The sequence below is a fragment of the Pleuronectes platessa genome, chromosome 4, assembly GCF_947347685.1.
Source record: "Pleuronectes platessa chromosome 4, fPlePla1.1, whole genome shotgun sequence".
In the NCBI taxonomy this organism is placed as follows: Eukaryota; Metazoa; Chordata; class Actinopteri; order Pleuronectiformes; family Pleuronectidae; genus Pleuronectes; species Pleuronectes platessa.
In genome coordinates this window covers 8,242,141-8,257,702 of record NC_070629.1, presented here as the reverse complement: position 1 = coordinate 8,257,702, position 15,562 = coordinate 8,242,141, and the positions used below count along the sequence as shown (strand labels likewise).

The 15,562-nt window shown below is 42.9% G+C and overlaps 1 protein-coding gene across 2 annotated transcripts in view; it reads left to right on the top strand.

Annotated features, from left to right (window-relative positions):
• The window catches only part of sema4c (sema domain, immunoglobulin domain (Ig), transmembrane domain (TM) and short cytoplasmic domain, (semaphorin) 4C), a 96,939-nt gene that overhangs the window by 32,649 nt on the left and 48,728 nt on the right, over window positions 1-15,562 (top strand). The window contains exon 2 of one of the 2 annotated variants that reach the window (XM_053420840.1): window positions 1,228-1,362. The exons of the other annotated variant lie outside the window; for it this stretch is intronic. The gene's annotated coding sequence lies outside the window, so the exon portion shown is untranslated. The remainder of the gene's footprint in view (window positions 1-1,227; window positions 1,363-15,562) is intronic. 2 annotated transcript variants of the gene reach the window in all.

Sequence of the window (15,562 nt, the reverse complement as noted above, 5' to 3'; positions counted from 1 at the left end):
GAGTGTGTTTTCATGAGTATAATTCCACAGTAAACCCAGGCACATTTTTCACATTAGGCTCAGTTCTGGTAAAGTTAACTGCGTTAATGCCATAGCAACAGAAAACCACTGAGGAACAGAGAGCTGCAGAGTCCAAAGCGGAGGAAGATATCGTTGCTTGTTAGCCATGTTGCATCAGCCTGTGTCAAACTCGGCTTCACAAATGTTTTTCCACACAGTTGTGGTTTCGATTCATGTTTAGTGTAAACTTTTTGAACTGTTAACTAATGGGTTTGCCTGCAGAGTTGCCTCCCTCAGAGAGCAGATGTCTTTCTTTGACATCTCTTTGAACGAATGTACAGTCTGAAAAACGAAATGCTAGAGGGGAGTAGGTTCACAGAAGATATAAATATGTTTTGCCGATATACTACATATTTGGTCAAATTGCGTAAAGAGCATTACATTTCAAACCTAATTACCTCCACCGAGGAGGTTATGTTTTCACCTCTGTCCAATTGTTTGTTGGTGTGTTTGTTACACAAAAAACTACTTAACAGATTTGATTAAATCTTGGTTGAAGGATGTGATATGGATAAATACATTCTGGTGCCAATCGAGATCAGGGGACAGACCCAAGAATTGTGAGATACAGTGTTATTCAACATATTCACAGATTTCTCAGGCATATTAGGGATCTATGAGCCTGTTTAACTTTGTGCAGCATGGTTGAGTTTTCATACCACATGAATAAGACGGTAGCTAAACAAATCATGAGGCAGACATAACACCAGATTCTGGTGAAAGTTCCTTTGTCTTCTTAAGCAGAGCAGCACTAAATGTGATCTCTCATTCTTATGAACGTCATGTGATTCGATATGCTAAAAGTCATGCTGTCACGTCTGGGTTGATCTTTGTTCTACCATGCAGCTCATTTCAGCACTTTATTGTCCATATTGTAAAGCTGGTGTCAGCTACAGAACTAGTGAGTGAATTTCGATTTTTGGGTGAATTACGCCTTTAGTAGTCAAACCTGTGAATACGTAAATTAATGTTCTTGTATGATTTATGTTTGGATATGTGTGCAGTTGTTGTCTGTAATACACAATAATATGACTGAAGCAGCCAATCTCACGGTTGCACAAAGAAGTGCGCAGATACACACACACACACACACACACATATTAACACACATACTTCCATTCCCGTCACTCATCACCCCTCTTTTCTTCTATTCGTCTCCCTCTCTAGCCCAATGTGACCTTCATCTGAGTTGCGTGCCTCCATTCAACATTCACGAGGAAGACAGAAGCGAAAAACAACTTTCTGAAGAGGAGATTAAGAAGAAAGCACAGAGAGGCGCGAGGGAGGAGAAGAGAAAAACAAGTAAGAAAGTGAATAACAGAACGGAGGGTGGAGGAGAAAAACAGAGCAGCCTCTTTTCTGCCTTGTCGGAAATCTTCTTCTGCAAACGGCACGACTGGCAGAGCGAATTAGACAGCAGAACAGAAGCAAGAAGGGAATGTTGAGGCATGTAAAGTGTGCAAAAGAATCAAAAGAAATAAGAAAGTGAATATGAGGGGGAGAAGGGAAGCCTCTCATGAGGGGCGGCACTTGTCAAAACAGGATGTGGAAATTGCAGATATTTTCAGGTGATCCTAGAAAGAAATTATTCCGGTGCAAGAGAAAGAGCAGAGAGACACATGAGCTGAGAGTTCAGAGAAAGCAAACAAAAGGAGGGAAAATGAGAGAAGAGGTTGAATTTGGATGAGATATTGGATTTCAGATATCAAGGCGTTTTGTGAAGAAAGATGCTGAAGGTGTGAGAGTGTGTGTCTAGTGTGCATGTGTGTTGATCAAACCTTTCTCGGATTAAGCATGTGTGAGTTCAAGTGAGGTGGACAGAGTTCGCCTGAAGCATAGAAGTGGAACACAAACAAGAAAGAAGGAGAAAGAAGAAATGAGAAATGACCACGCACATAATTTCAAGTTTAGGCTTACAGAAAATTAAGCTTGTGATTTTCGCAAAAGTAGAAGGCTATAATTTCAGCTTTTATAGTTTCGGTTTGATTTACCCACTGAAATCTCTGTAACCAGTGTCCGACAACCCAGCTGCCTCAATCCAGATGAGAGATGTTGATAAAAGTTGTACTTCAGTTATTAACTCGCGCTCACGACAAATTTTCTAAGTAGCAGTAAGTGGTATACACAGTAGCCTTTTCTGCCCTTGGTTTTACCTCTCAGGCTACAAACAGGCTGCACTAATCCTGTAAATGGTGGTTGTCAGCCCAATCCAATTGGTATGGCCAAGGGGAAGGTGCTACAGAGAAACCAGCGGGGCATATATCCTTGCCAAAGCCAGCGTCTGATCTTGCCAGTAATAAGTCAGAAGATCTGCAGACATGACTTGAAAAAAATACCTGAGAACATAATGTATTGAGGAAAAAGTGAGTGAGAGAGAGAGTTTGAGAGAGGAGTTTATAGACTATATGGATGAATAGCTCTTACAAATTGAATAGCGTACAAGGACTAAAATAGAGCGGCAAAAAGCAGAGGAGGGACAATTAGCTGCTGCTCAAGTGAGAGTGAGACATCTTATCTCTTAGCAAAGACCCAGGGTAACAATTAGACGCTTTTACAAGTGAAATAAAAAACTTTTAGTGGACATTTCGTGAACAGTCGCAGTTGCCTCATAGTATTACATGGTAGTCACTGCCGGCAAGTACCACTCACCTACAGAGCCATGTTGATAAAAGTATCGGCCAGATTAATAAATACCAGAATAACCCCTCAATGCCAATAATGGACGGTGCTCTTTTTAGAAAATATGTCAATGCAGCACTAATAACCTGGAGTTATTATGTATTCAGCATTTCAACTAACAGAAAGATTACATTACTTAAAGAATCTATCAGAGCCCATGTACTTTGATGGCCGCATCTATAATATAGTATCAACAGCCATGCTGCCTTTACTTCTGAAACCAAACCTATGCCCTTGTCATCGTAGGACACTGGATATGACTCTGTCGGATATGTATGCGTGTGCGGCGTGTGTGAGGGGAGGGGGGGTAGTAGGTGGCCGTCTTTTGTTTGAAGTCTGTGATGAAGGGCTCTCTCATTTACAATCAGTTGCCTGTTTGATCGAGCGGCCAGGAGCTTCATTAGACTTTAGTAAATTGCCTAGGATGAAAAAAGTCATTTGTATCCCAACTTTCACCCACAGAATACAGAGACATGTGGGCAGGAGAGGGACACCCACACACACACACTCACACAAACAGACACACACACACAGATACACACATTGACACACGTAAACAGAAAGGCGAGAAAAAACAGCCTCAGGCAACACTGCTCTTCTCCTCAATCCATGTTTTTCTCTCTCATCATGTGTGTATCTATCTCTCGTCACAATTCACTGATGCCTCGTTCTCTCTAATAATTCTCCCCCTCTCTCTGTCTGTCTCTCACATTTCTATCTGTGTTTTTCACAGTGCGCGTTTATCTCTGCGAGGATATTGGTTGCCGATCATAAATAGCTCTTCTTTGACAGGCCGCCATTGCAGACACCAGGAAGCTTTGGGGGGGGAGTGGTGGAGGTGAGGGGAGGGGGGGGTTGCAGGATATGACAGTGAGAGGAGAGCGATGGAGAGAGCCATAGAGAGAGGGAGGAAGAGGAAAAGCAAGAAAGATAGAGGTTGAGGTTATGCACATAGATGGAAGCGTGACATGCTTCAGGTATTTGGAGATCCCCCCCCCCCCCACACACACACACACACACACACAGACACACAAATTTGCGACAAATGTTCACTTAGCCTTATGGACTTAGCCTCAGGTCTGCATTTAGAGAACTTCTTCAGATTCTGAGCAGTTTATAACCTTTTCAATGTCATACACATATAAACTCATAAGTACCCTGTGACATTCACACACACGCACACACACACACACACACACTGGTTCCCCAACATCAGCCTTGATGAAGTGAACGTATTGGAACCATCTTCTTCCTGCATTCCTCCATCTTCTCTCTCTCCACGCAGCAGCAGCTCTTGACTCTCTATTGATCCCGGCTTATCTTCCCGTAAACCTGGACCCCGTTTCGCTGCTCCGCGTCTCGCCACCACCTCCCCTCCTTTTCTTCCTCATCATTGCTATCGATCAGCCCGTGTGTTCAACAAAGTAGAGAGCAGGCAGTGGTTAATGTAGAGCCGGGCCGAAGGATCGCTGCTCATGGTTTGCGTATCACCTTTCCCACCTAATGGGCCCAATCAGGCTCTAATAGACCCTGTGTTAGTGCACTCTCGTCTCACTGCTCTCCCCTTTCACTTCTCCTATGTCTTTAACAAATGTTTGACGGCACTGTAAGTCTGCCAGAGAAATTTTTTGCTGATGAGTGTTGATTTCGCCAACTGATCAGATAGCTGTCGTTTGCAGTTTTTTTTAAAAACATTTATTCATCCAGGAAAGGATTTGCCTCTGCTGAGTGTGCACACGCTCTGTCGGGAAAATCCTACTTTGCATTTGTTACAGTTATACACATTCATACCTGGGATCTGCCCAGTAGAACCACAGTCTGCTGCTGCTTGCCACTGGGAACGTCCCAGTACTGGAAGATCACCTCTTCTGTTATCTCCTTACCCCTCTCAGTCATTGGGATTTTAATGTAGCTTAAGGGTTAAGTGCCTGGCTAAAGGGCACCTTCTTGTTAGTGTCTTTTGCAATTTGCCTCTGCAGCCAACCTTTCCAGGGCTTGTGTATAAAAAGTTAAATAATAAAAAGAGGTATTGAGAGAGATGAACAAGGATTCAGAGTTCTGTGTTGACAGAAAGACCATTTCTCATAATAACATTTTTAGCTGCATGCAAAAGTTGATGAGACTGCCATTACCTGACCATTGCTATTTTGATAGAGGAGTTCAATCATCACAAAAATGAAAAGTTGAATTCATCAGCAGAGCTTGTGCTGTTGTGGCCTTGGATGGTCCCATGTGACTAGAAGTTTATAATTGTTAATACAGAAAACTTTTAACAGTACTGAGTTTGTTAACTTGACTGCCACTGTAAAATGTGCATAGCATTTTTACCAAATGTTAAAAAGCTCTTTATCTAATATTTGTGATATTTGACAAAACATACACAGTGTCACTTTAATGGACAACTGACTCTGGCAATGCTCTCAATGTACTTGCGTAGTAAAAGAATATTCAGCGAAGATTAAGATGAGAAAAAATTGGATTGAGAGAAAAGATCTCATTTGGATTTTGAGGATAATGAGAAAGTGACCATCCCTAAAATGTCTATTATGAGCTCTAACTGTGCAGAGAAATTTTAAGTTACGCTAAGTTAAAGATGAACCACTAGACAGGCTTGCAATTTGGATGGTTTGCAACAGACACTTTGGATAAAAATGTTGTAGATTTGTTTTCTACTTCCTAGTTTAGATCTTTTGGCCCTTTGTCTTCATATCCTGGCCTGATTTACAAATGACACAAGCTCTAATAAGCTGAAATTATGCTTATGTACAATACAACCCTTACTTGTTTTTGTGTATATGTTAAAGGTTACTAACTATTATTATCTTATTATCTGTCCATTTACTTCAAGAATACTACACATTTTATGTCGCTGCTCTTATAGCTTGAAAAACACTGTCCTGAACTCACAAATCCCACAGAAGAGCCTGACATAAACAACCTCTGATGCACATGAGCAACTTAGTGAGAGAAACGCTCTGAAGTCAGATCAATCGAAAAGGTGAGGGTGGTTGGGGTATTGGATGGAGTTAAAGGAACTGAAAACAGCTGCACGGAGAGTTGATGCATTCAGAAAGAGTATCAATATGGGCCAGTGGTGCAGATGGGCTGCTTATATGTTCAGACAGCATATTGGACATGAGACCATGAAACAACTTTTGCCTCCTCCAAGGATCCTTGAAAAGCCCAAAAACTAGAACAAAGATGAATATACATTATAACATCAGTATTTTATATCCCTGAATAAAAGACCATGAAAGCTTCAGCCCACAATGTTTCTCGGACCCTCAACATTTACACTACAGTCGGCTGTCTCTCTCTTCCTTTCAGTCCTGTTTTTCCTCTGTTGCTTCTGACATTCTTTTCATCTCTCTGTCAGTGTAACCTCCCCCTCGCTCCCCACCTTCCTGCCACTGAGGTGTGTGGGCTGTTTCTATAGGAGTCCAGCTAGGTTTAACCTTTCTGCCCTGTGGCACCTTACTGGGATCCACGGCTCTTGGCTCAGCATGAACTCCTGAACTTGACCCGAAAGAAAAGCTCGTCGAGCGCAGAGGGGAGAGGACGGAGAGAGTGGGAGGTTAAAGTGAAAGAGTGCTATACTGGACAATTAGCCCCCCAGGGAGCATAGTAGGCGGTCTCCTCAAGCCAGAATACACTGCGTGTGTTTCAGTGACTGGCATCCGGGGAGAGAAATTGAAGCGAGAGGGAGATAGTGTGTGCGTTGGTGGCATAGTGTTTCGCAATCACACGCCCAGCGGTTGTTGTTCCAAAGTGAGACAGTGCGCCGGGTGCCCGTAGGCATCGATACCACCACTCTAATATTCAGAGCTGATTACGGCGCTGAAACATACAGTGGTGAATACTTTTTAATGAGCTCTGAAATACAACAGAGAAAGTTGTTCAGCTTTTTTGTTTTTCTGGATCTGGCTGGTGGAGCAAAAGAGCATATTTGATGCAGCACTGGTTTCAACATATATGTGTTGAGATTGAGGATGTGGGCACAAAACATGTGATCAAACAGTCCTTTAATGTTTTGTGTGTGTGCACAGCCTGTATGATGCTCATTCATATATGTCTGTGTGTGTGTTTGTGCAAATGCATGCATTGCATTGTGTGTGTGTAGTGTCTATGTTCAGTCAGTAAATGTGAACAAAGGATAGCCTATACTGGATTTGTGTCTTTCTAAGTTAAGAAGCCAGTTAGTTGCCTTTAGCAAGTCTGATCGACCCATGACTACTCTGTGATTATGGACTAGTGTCTGCACCCTCACATGCAAACACATGTGCACTCATGTATGTGCATCAATTACTTTTCAGAGTGCTATCCCAGCATCCCCTGGGCCTTCACACAGGGGCAAGCAAGTCAACCCAGCTAGTGGGCACGTGAGTTTTCCATTTTCTCACCGCACGTGTGTGCTTATCAGAAACAGAAAGTCTACCCTTCAAAGGAAGAGGGAGACATGGAGATGGAGAGGCTGAGAGAGAGGGAAAACACAGTGTAACTGCACATCCACTAAGTCACCTGGTTATTGTTGACTTTCTGCAGTAAGCACATTTCTTTAATGTCACATAAATGAAAACACTGGTCTCTTTAATCAGGTTAAAGGATCAAGCAGCTATAGACTGATAAACTCTCATAGACCTGAATGTCTTTGAATGGCATGTGTATGCCATGTAATGAAAGATAATAACCACATATAACCAGTAACAAGGAAACAGATGTTCAACCGACCAATCAGCGCAGAGGCCAGTCCAGATGTCTGTGATCTTTAAATGGTAATTCTGTAACAATTCTGACATTTAGATGGAACACTAAATTAAGGATATTTATAAAGGAGCTTGAGAGTAGAGAGAGTGAACCAAAACATTCAAGTTACACACTGTCAAATTAAAACATTTGCAGAAAGATGATAAAACGCTGCCTAGCTGAAGGTAAGATAACGTGTCCTTTCAAATTACATGCAGCCATCTGAAACCATTGTGAAAATACATTTTTGTTGGTGCAGCTTTAATATCTGATCACAGACTTGTTGAATTTATAAGGTCGTCATTTTATCCTTGGATTATGTCCAGACTGTTCCTGGTAGCTGCATCAAATATATTCATACCCGTCAAATCGAGTCTCTGGTATCGATGAAGCTTTTGTCCCAGATTAGTTGTCAAATACTGTAACTCAATATCACATCCACCCCCCCTAATGTTTAATCTTGATCCACTTCCATCAGGCGCGCGTCCACCACTACAAATCCCAAGGCATGATCTCGCCATCTCATTAGCTGGACGTCAGTCTCTCCGGTTTCATCTCGCCCTCTCCTACGGCTACCTCAGGTCTGAGCAGGTGTTTGGCTCGCAGGCAAAGTCCAAATCAGATCCATTTCATCTGGAATCATCTGGAGCCCCCTGGCACTGTTGGGAGAGATCAGAGTGCCGATCAAAGAATTAGAAGCTGACCACGCCTGGACAGTGGACATGGAGCGGGCGGTGGTGTGTGGTTTGGTTGGCGGGGGATGGGGGTGAGCTAGAGCTACAATAGGGATGAAAGCTTGAGATGGAGATTTGAAGGCCTGCACAGTCTCCCAGGGGAGAGACATGAAAGAGCAGGGGACTGTGGCGGGAGGCAGCAGGGAGGGAGCCTAAGATGTTACACTGCAAGCTCTCATGGGAGTTTTTTTTTTTTTTTTTTTGACATTTCCATTAATTTGCAGTAGGTTGTTTAAAGTCAAATGCTGTGCTCAGTTCCGCTTCAGTTTGAGGTAATTATGACGGGAAGCGAATTCCAATCACCATGAGAACGGAAAGTCGATGACATTAACTTGATGCATTTGAATTGCTTGATGCCGTGCCGCTGGTTAGCAAATCATTAGTTGTATGCTAATAAAGGAAATCATGCGCTCAGGTGCATGAAAGTTGATGAGTGGTTTCAAAAGCGCTTTAAAGGGGTATTTCAAACACCTTTTTTTTTAAGACTTGAACATTGTGTCGGGGGTTTTCAGAAGGACACGACACAAAGCACGATCACAGCCTTTCACATTCATCTTCCACAGCCACACGTTCACACTCTGCATGCAGCTGATCAAACCGCTCTTTGATTATCAGTCTTTCATCTGTGCTAACTCAACACAAACACAATGCACACAGTGTGCCAGCACCCACCCCCCCCCCACCCCCCCCCCCACACACACACATACAGACACACACACACACACACACACACACACACACGTAGTTCCATAATGTGAGGAAGTCAGCATAAGCACATCTGTAGCATCTGTATTCACAGATATTCTAGTTAATGCTATCTTTTCGATGCAGACTCACTCAGGCGTGATAGTGCTTCAAACCGTGCAGACTATCAAACACGCACACATACTCTACCTGCTCTAAGTGCTCTTCTGTGTCTTAAAATGAACACTCTCAGACGCTGAGAGCCAATCTATACCTACTTTTTTAAATCAATGCGGAAGGCATGCAGAAGCTGTGTAATCGAATCTTTAGGCAATGAAATACGGGAAATAAGGGAAACCATATCCACAGCGCAGGGGACGATGTAACCTGACGTCTTCTCTCATTTCTGTGTTGCAGTGATTTCAGTGTAAAGCTGCTTTCAGACATGCGCTGAAGTGCGGACAATTTACTGAAATGTTCCAGAGAGGCTATGAGTGAGAACGCAAGTGTCCGAGTCAGTTTGTATTTATACATTGTTTTCTAGGCTTGATGATAGTTTATTGCCATTCGACCCTTCATAGACACATCCATACAGTGCATCAGCACTTTTTTCCAGGGGCTTTCGCCAACTAGCATTTTGGTAACAGACACAGTATAAAAAGCCCACATCAGCGTAGGACACTTGACCATGATGTTGGCTCTGTGTCGATTCTCCATAGAACGTGAACCAGGCATGAGTTTGCATGATGTGGTAGAGTGTGTACATACCTGCTACGTTAGCCCCACTCTATGAATAAAAGCATCAGCACTGTTCATCTTTCCTGTCAATACTTAGGAAAAAGCTAAGCTAAGTGAAATGTAGAGCAGTTTGATGTTTTCACCCAGCCCTGTTGGATGCATGGCTCCACAGCACAGTGTGAATAAGTGAGAGGAAATAGCAAAAAAAAATAAAAATAGACTCCACGTTGACTTCCTTCACTTGACATCCCACAAGTCATCAATTTTACAGGGAGTGCTGTAACCTGATATTTTTTCACTCCGATTTCAGAGCCGTTTTGCTCTTGACTTGAACCTTGAAATTTTGCCTTTGAAGCATCGCCACAACTGGAGCCATTGTGTGTTTTTACATTTATAGTCCAGGCCGTTCGCTAAAGCTGTCACACTTTGCAAGTTGCAGTGTGTTCGCTTGGATTCAAATCAGCCAAACAGTTTTTGAGCAACCTCCATGTTCTTAAAGCTAATCTCTCATCAGAATGATTCAGCTGTAAACAACCATCTAAATTGGTGAAATGATCATATACAATCTTCTTGTGTCTGTGGTGGATTCACAGACTCCCCTATTTAAATCTGGAAGCCTCAGAAATTGTTTAATTTACAACAATGAAACAAGGTGATCTTGGGTCCCAGATTAGCATTTGGTATTGAATCTTGTTATCATTAGGGCCTGAGCATCGACAGTGCAGAGGCCCGATTGCTTTTCGTGTAATAATTCAGGAGAATTAGTCGCATTTTTGATGGCTTGAACAAACTCGAAAAACTCACTCAACAGTAATTCCTCGTGGTATAACTTATCTTCGCAAACTTCGGTAAATACGTCTATCTGGCACCACTTTGATTTGTTTTCTTTGGGCCATTTTGGCTGGTTTTACAGATTGTGTATCTTAACAAACTCCTCCTGGAGCTTTCATCAGATCGACTTCAAATTCGGTGAGTGTTATGTTAACATGAGGAGATTAGAAGTAACCTAAATTGTGAGTTTTCGTCACAAGGTGGGACCGTGGCATGGCATCAAAGTTTGATTAGACGCCATCAAAACACAAGGTTTATGTATCTCGGACATACATGGTCCAATTGACTCCAAACTGGATATGTATGACAGGAGTCCCGGCTTGATGACTTCTACACAGTTACCATGACTTAAAATCCCAGCACCCCCTTGTGGCAACAGGACATGTCTTTTTTTTTGCACGTCTTACACTTTTGACCAAGTTTGACCACAACCATGTCAAACTTTGTCACAAGAGCCTCAAGACGTTGATGATGAGGTCAAATTTCAACGTTCCACCTACTGGCAACAGGGAGTAAGCCTCGTTTTACAACTATTATTCAATTTTCCATCAAATGTTCCTAGACCGTAATAGTTTGTGTTTGTATGATTCTCCCTAGAGTTTATGAGACACATGTAACGTGACTCACAAAGTCAGGACTTCAGTGTTAAAGTGAGCAGAATGATCCAGAGTCATGATCCGAAATCATGGATTAATAACTAAATACATGTGATTATCAGTTATTGTGAAGAATAACAGAGACAATCACATACTGTACACACACACACACACACACAAACACACACACGCAGTGGCACTGCTAAAGGGGAACAGGTGGGGACATTTTCATCCGGCCTGATGCGGCCGCGACACTTGGTGAGTTTATGATTATATTCAAGCCGTCAAAAAAGCCCTCAGCTTTGCTTTGACCTCGTTGTATTTCTCCTGAAGTTTTCTCCAGTCGGTCTGAAACTCAGCAGAGTCTACTTTGTTTCCCTGAGCTGGATATTGAGGTCAGCACTGAAACTCTTCTCCTGTATGAAGAGCTCCAGATTTTGATTTAGCAGATTCTCTTTCTCCTGTGTGAGTTCGGATTCCCGCTCACTTGCCTCTAGAAGTATAGTGTCATCTGCCACCTTTTTCAAATTTTTCATTGTCGCCACTTCCTCACTGGGCTCCTGATAGTCATTGTACATGATGAACATTTCTTTAATCTTCTGCAGTTCTTGTCTGCTCTTTTCTTCATTCTCCTTTGCCCTCAGTTCTGCAAGGTACAGCAGAAAATGTATCAGCTGTTAGTCATTCATCCCGTGTGCCATTATGGTCTCTTCCTCGATTAAATGCACTGTTGAGTTTAGTTGTTCAGGTGATTACTCTGTATATAACCCTTTGATACACAAACTATTCAAACCCTTTCTAATGCACAACATGGGTCAAAAATGACCTGTATTGATTTCCTATGCTATGTCATGCGTGGCTGAGTGTTTTTTTGCTATAGTCGTTTTCAGCTTATTCTCCCTTCTTCGTTCGGAAAAGGTTTCTTTGATGACATAGAAGATGAGTGTATTAAGGGCAGCTACAATTTGGAGGTTTTGGTTCTATGGTGCTAGATGAGAATAAATAATAGTGCTTTATGGTCAAGGGATATTCAAAATCGGAAGTACATTTCCTGGTTATCTGTCCAATTGTTATTTTAAGATATTATCTATGTTTGTACTTAAATGCAACTTTCCTTCCAAACCGGCCGAGCCTCGTTAGAAACCGACCCGCCAGGCGGTCATTTTTATGTAACTGAATCCGACCCATCTCCGTGTTTTCCAATGACATGAAGCATAAAATATCAGCTACCATGTCTGTACCTGACCCAAATCTGTATATCATCCCAAAATGCCTGGCCAGGGTTCCAATGGGCTTGGCTCGCACCAGGGTACCAGGGCGCTGTAAACACTCAGGAATTTACTTTAAACAAACTCTTATTTTATAACTACAATATATTTTACATCCATGTCAGTTCTGAAGCCTTACTAGTGTTGGCTTCAGTACTGAGTGGGGGCTAGTGCTTTTTAGACTATCATTGTATCAAGAACTCCACCTTGAATTCTCCAATGATTCATTGTTGAGAATCAGCTATAACTATTAAATATTACTCAACTATTAATACACCAGCACTGCGCCAACTTCTCACCATGTTGATTTCCTAGGGAGGGTCAGACGGTATAGAAGCTTGGAACCGCTGTCATCCTCCTGTCCACAAGGTGTGAAATCGTTTGATCCAGCTTGTTCTATTTGGGTTTTGTGTGAGTGAGAGATTGCACTTGTGTGTGTTTGTGTGTGTTTATTTAAAAGCTGCTGGTGCAATAAAAGGTGGAGGGATAGGGGAGGGTATGGGGCTGCAGGCAGGAAGGAAGGAAGGAAGGAAGGAAGAGAGCTGACGGTAGCTGCTGTGTTTGTTTTACAGGGAGGCGAGAGAGGAGATGAAGGGTGGGGGGCTGTCCGGTGGTCCATCCATACATAAGTGTATGTGTGTTTGTGTGTGTAGTGGGGTGTGGGGCAGTTACGGGTTAATGGACATTAAGTCTGTCCCACTGTGATAGTAGTCTGAGTGGTGGATGCTACGCCCCAGCTCTCTTTAACTTACAAAGGGGGCAGGGGTTGAGGTTATAGGTCAAACAATGCCTGTGAGGACTAGCAATCAGCTGGGACAGCAACAGAGGTCAGTGTGTGTTCGTGTGTGTTTGTGTGTGTGTGTGTGTGTGTGTGTGTGTGTGTGTGTGTGTGTGTGTGTGTGTGTGTGGTGATATGGGAGGATGGGAAAGAAAAGGCTGCCAGGAAAGGAGAGGTGAAGAAAATGAAGGTCAGGAAGAGGACAGTGGGAAAAAGAGAGATGCAGCGGTGAAGAGGAGCAGGCAGACAGATTGGGTTCGAAAACGTTCATCCGCTCTCTTCGAAGAACCCACCTCGCTTTGCTTCTCTCTTGAGGGACTCATCTCACCTCCATACACTCATCACGACAAACAAATGCACGCTGAACACACGCAGGCGAAGAAGACGCACGTGCACATGAGACAACACTCATCGACAGGCGCAGCCACAACAAAGCACTCAGCAACCTAATCAGAACATGTGGCCTACATCTCTGCAGGGTTTATTGAGCTCTCCATTGTGGAGCGCTGACTGACATTATTAGGCTGCAGTGTCTCAGCTCATTAGCTAAACCAGGCTCAACAACACCAGCAGCTAAAAGATGATTTGATACCGCCCGCAGAGTCATGTGACACGGCAGGACCTTAAAGAGGACGTGGTGAGAGACGGAGCAGGCGAGTCAATTTGTTCGTCGGCGGAGAGGGAGGCTGAACCTCGCTCTTAACGGCCCAGCGTGGAGCCGTAAGAGTCGCTTTGATATAAAGAGAAGAGGAAGGAAAAAGTAAAAGAAGAATACATCATAGACTGACTCCAACTATCTCCCCCGGCGTTCATATAGTTCCCTGAAGATGTAGCCTGCAGATTCAGTGTGCAATATTATCAGCAGAGCGGTGTCAAGTTAAGAAAAATATTCAGCAAAACTGAATGAAAAACCGAACTGCAGCAAGCCAGTCCGTCCTTAGTTGATTGTTATTGCTCCATAGTGACTGACTGGATTTTATATATTGGCGCTGTATATACTCCCTCTGCTTAATGCTATTAAAGCAGCTAAATGAATCACACTGACTGAACTGAGGAGCGTGCCTTTCCTGGTTAGTAAAGAAGTTTATACAGCTACTGCACATGCTAGTGGGGTAATCTGTTACCATGTTTACTGACCACTATGTAATATTACAGATGATGGTTAAATGTAGTGCATTTAGTCGATTAATGTATCACGGTGCACTTTGAGGCAACTTAAACTGACCTGGCTTCGATTTTGAGCCACTTATAACTTCTGTTTCAAGAGATAACATATAAACGTTCGTAGAGCATAATAAGTACTTTCACATGTGTTGTGCTACTTCTGTAGTTCTACTAAAGTACATTTTGGACACTGTAGTCGTCCTTCTTTCATTTAGCAGCTGTAACTGTGTTTATTTTAGTCTGGATAATGTGTTTGTTTTCCTCGTACTTTTCAACAGTTTGCTCCTTGTTTGTGAAATATGCAGCTCTGCTGTTAGTTCACTCGTCCATGTCTGTGATTGGTCATATGCAGTAAGCCCCACCCCCGTCACGCGCTCAGATCTTGAAGAGGGAAACATGACTAACCGAGTTGATAACCAGCTTCATGTGACCATTTAGCCTGATCGCAATCGTTTGGTCAAGTTCACCCGGATATTCTGGGTATGTTGACATAAAATGTCATGTCCCTGACCAATGCTTGCTGGTCATACCAACCCCTCAGGAGTTTTTCCTTTCTCTACACTATATATCTACTTTTACCGGTTATGGACAAGGAGGGTGGTGGGGGGTCCCTCCATGCATAAGGTTAAAAGGAAAAACAGTGGACAAGCTCAATGTTCAAATAGCTCTGTCTTATAGGTGATATTTCATTATGACTTTCCATTGTTTCCTGGATTTGAAAATCAACATTTTGTATACTACTTTGGCAGGATAATTTACGATAGATACCAGAAAAGAGTGAACAGAGGAATATTAAATGAAGTAATAACAAATGGGAAATAAACAGTAAAAACAAATGAGAACAAGGTTAAAACTGAGGACTTTTAAGCTTTTGTTGTTACAGGCAGAACCCTTGAATCTCCATGTCCTCCAATGTCCTTTTCATCCTCATCTTTCCCTGTAGTGTTTACATGCTGCCTCTTCACTTAATCTGGCCTATAGGATGCACACTTCACTTTGTTACCTCTCTGCGCAGACTTAGAAGAGTGCATGTGGAGGAAGGGGGAAAAAGGGATGAATTGCAAACCATGCAACATCTCCAGACGTGTTTTTTCTTATTTTTCCATAACTCTCCGTCCTTTTCTTCCTCTTCCTTTCAGTCAGCCCTTCATCTCTCCACCCCCCCTCGCTCCCTCCATCTCAATCTCTTCTCGGCTCACTCATGCGTTGGCCGGCAAGGCCTCCAGCATCGATCCAATAAAGCTGGTAGTCTGCACTGCAAGGCTTGGAGAGCTTTCACCCAAACCC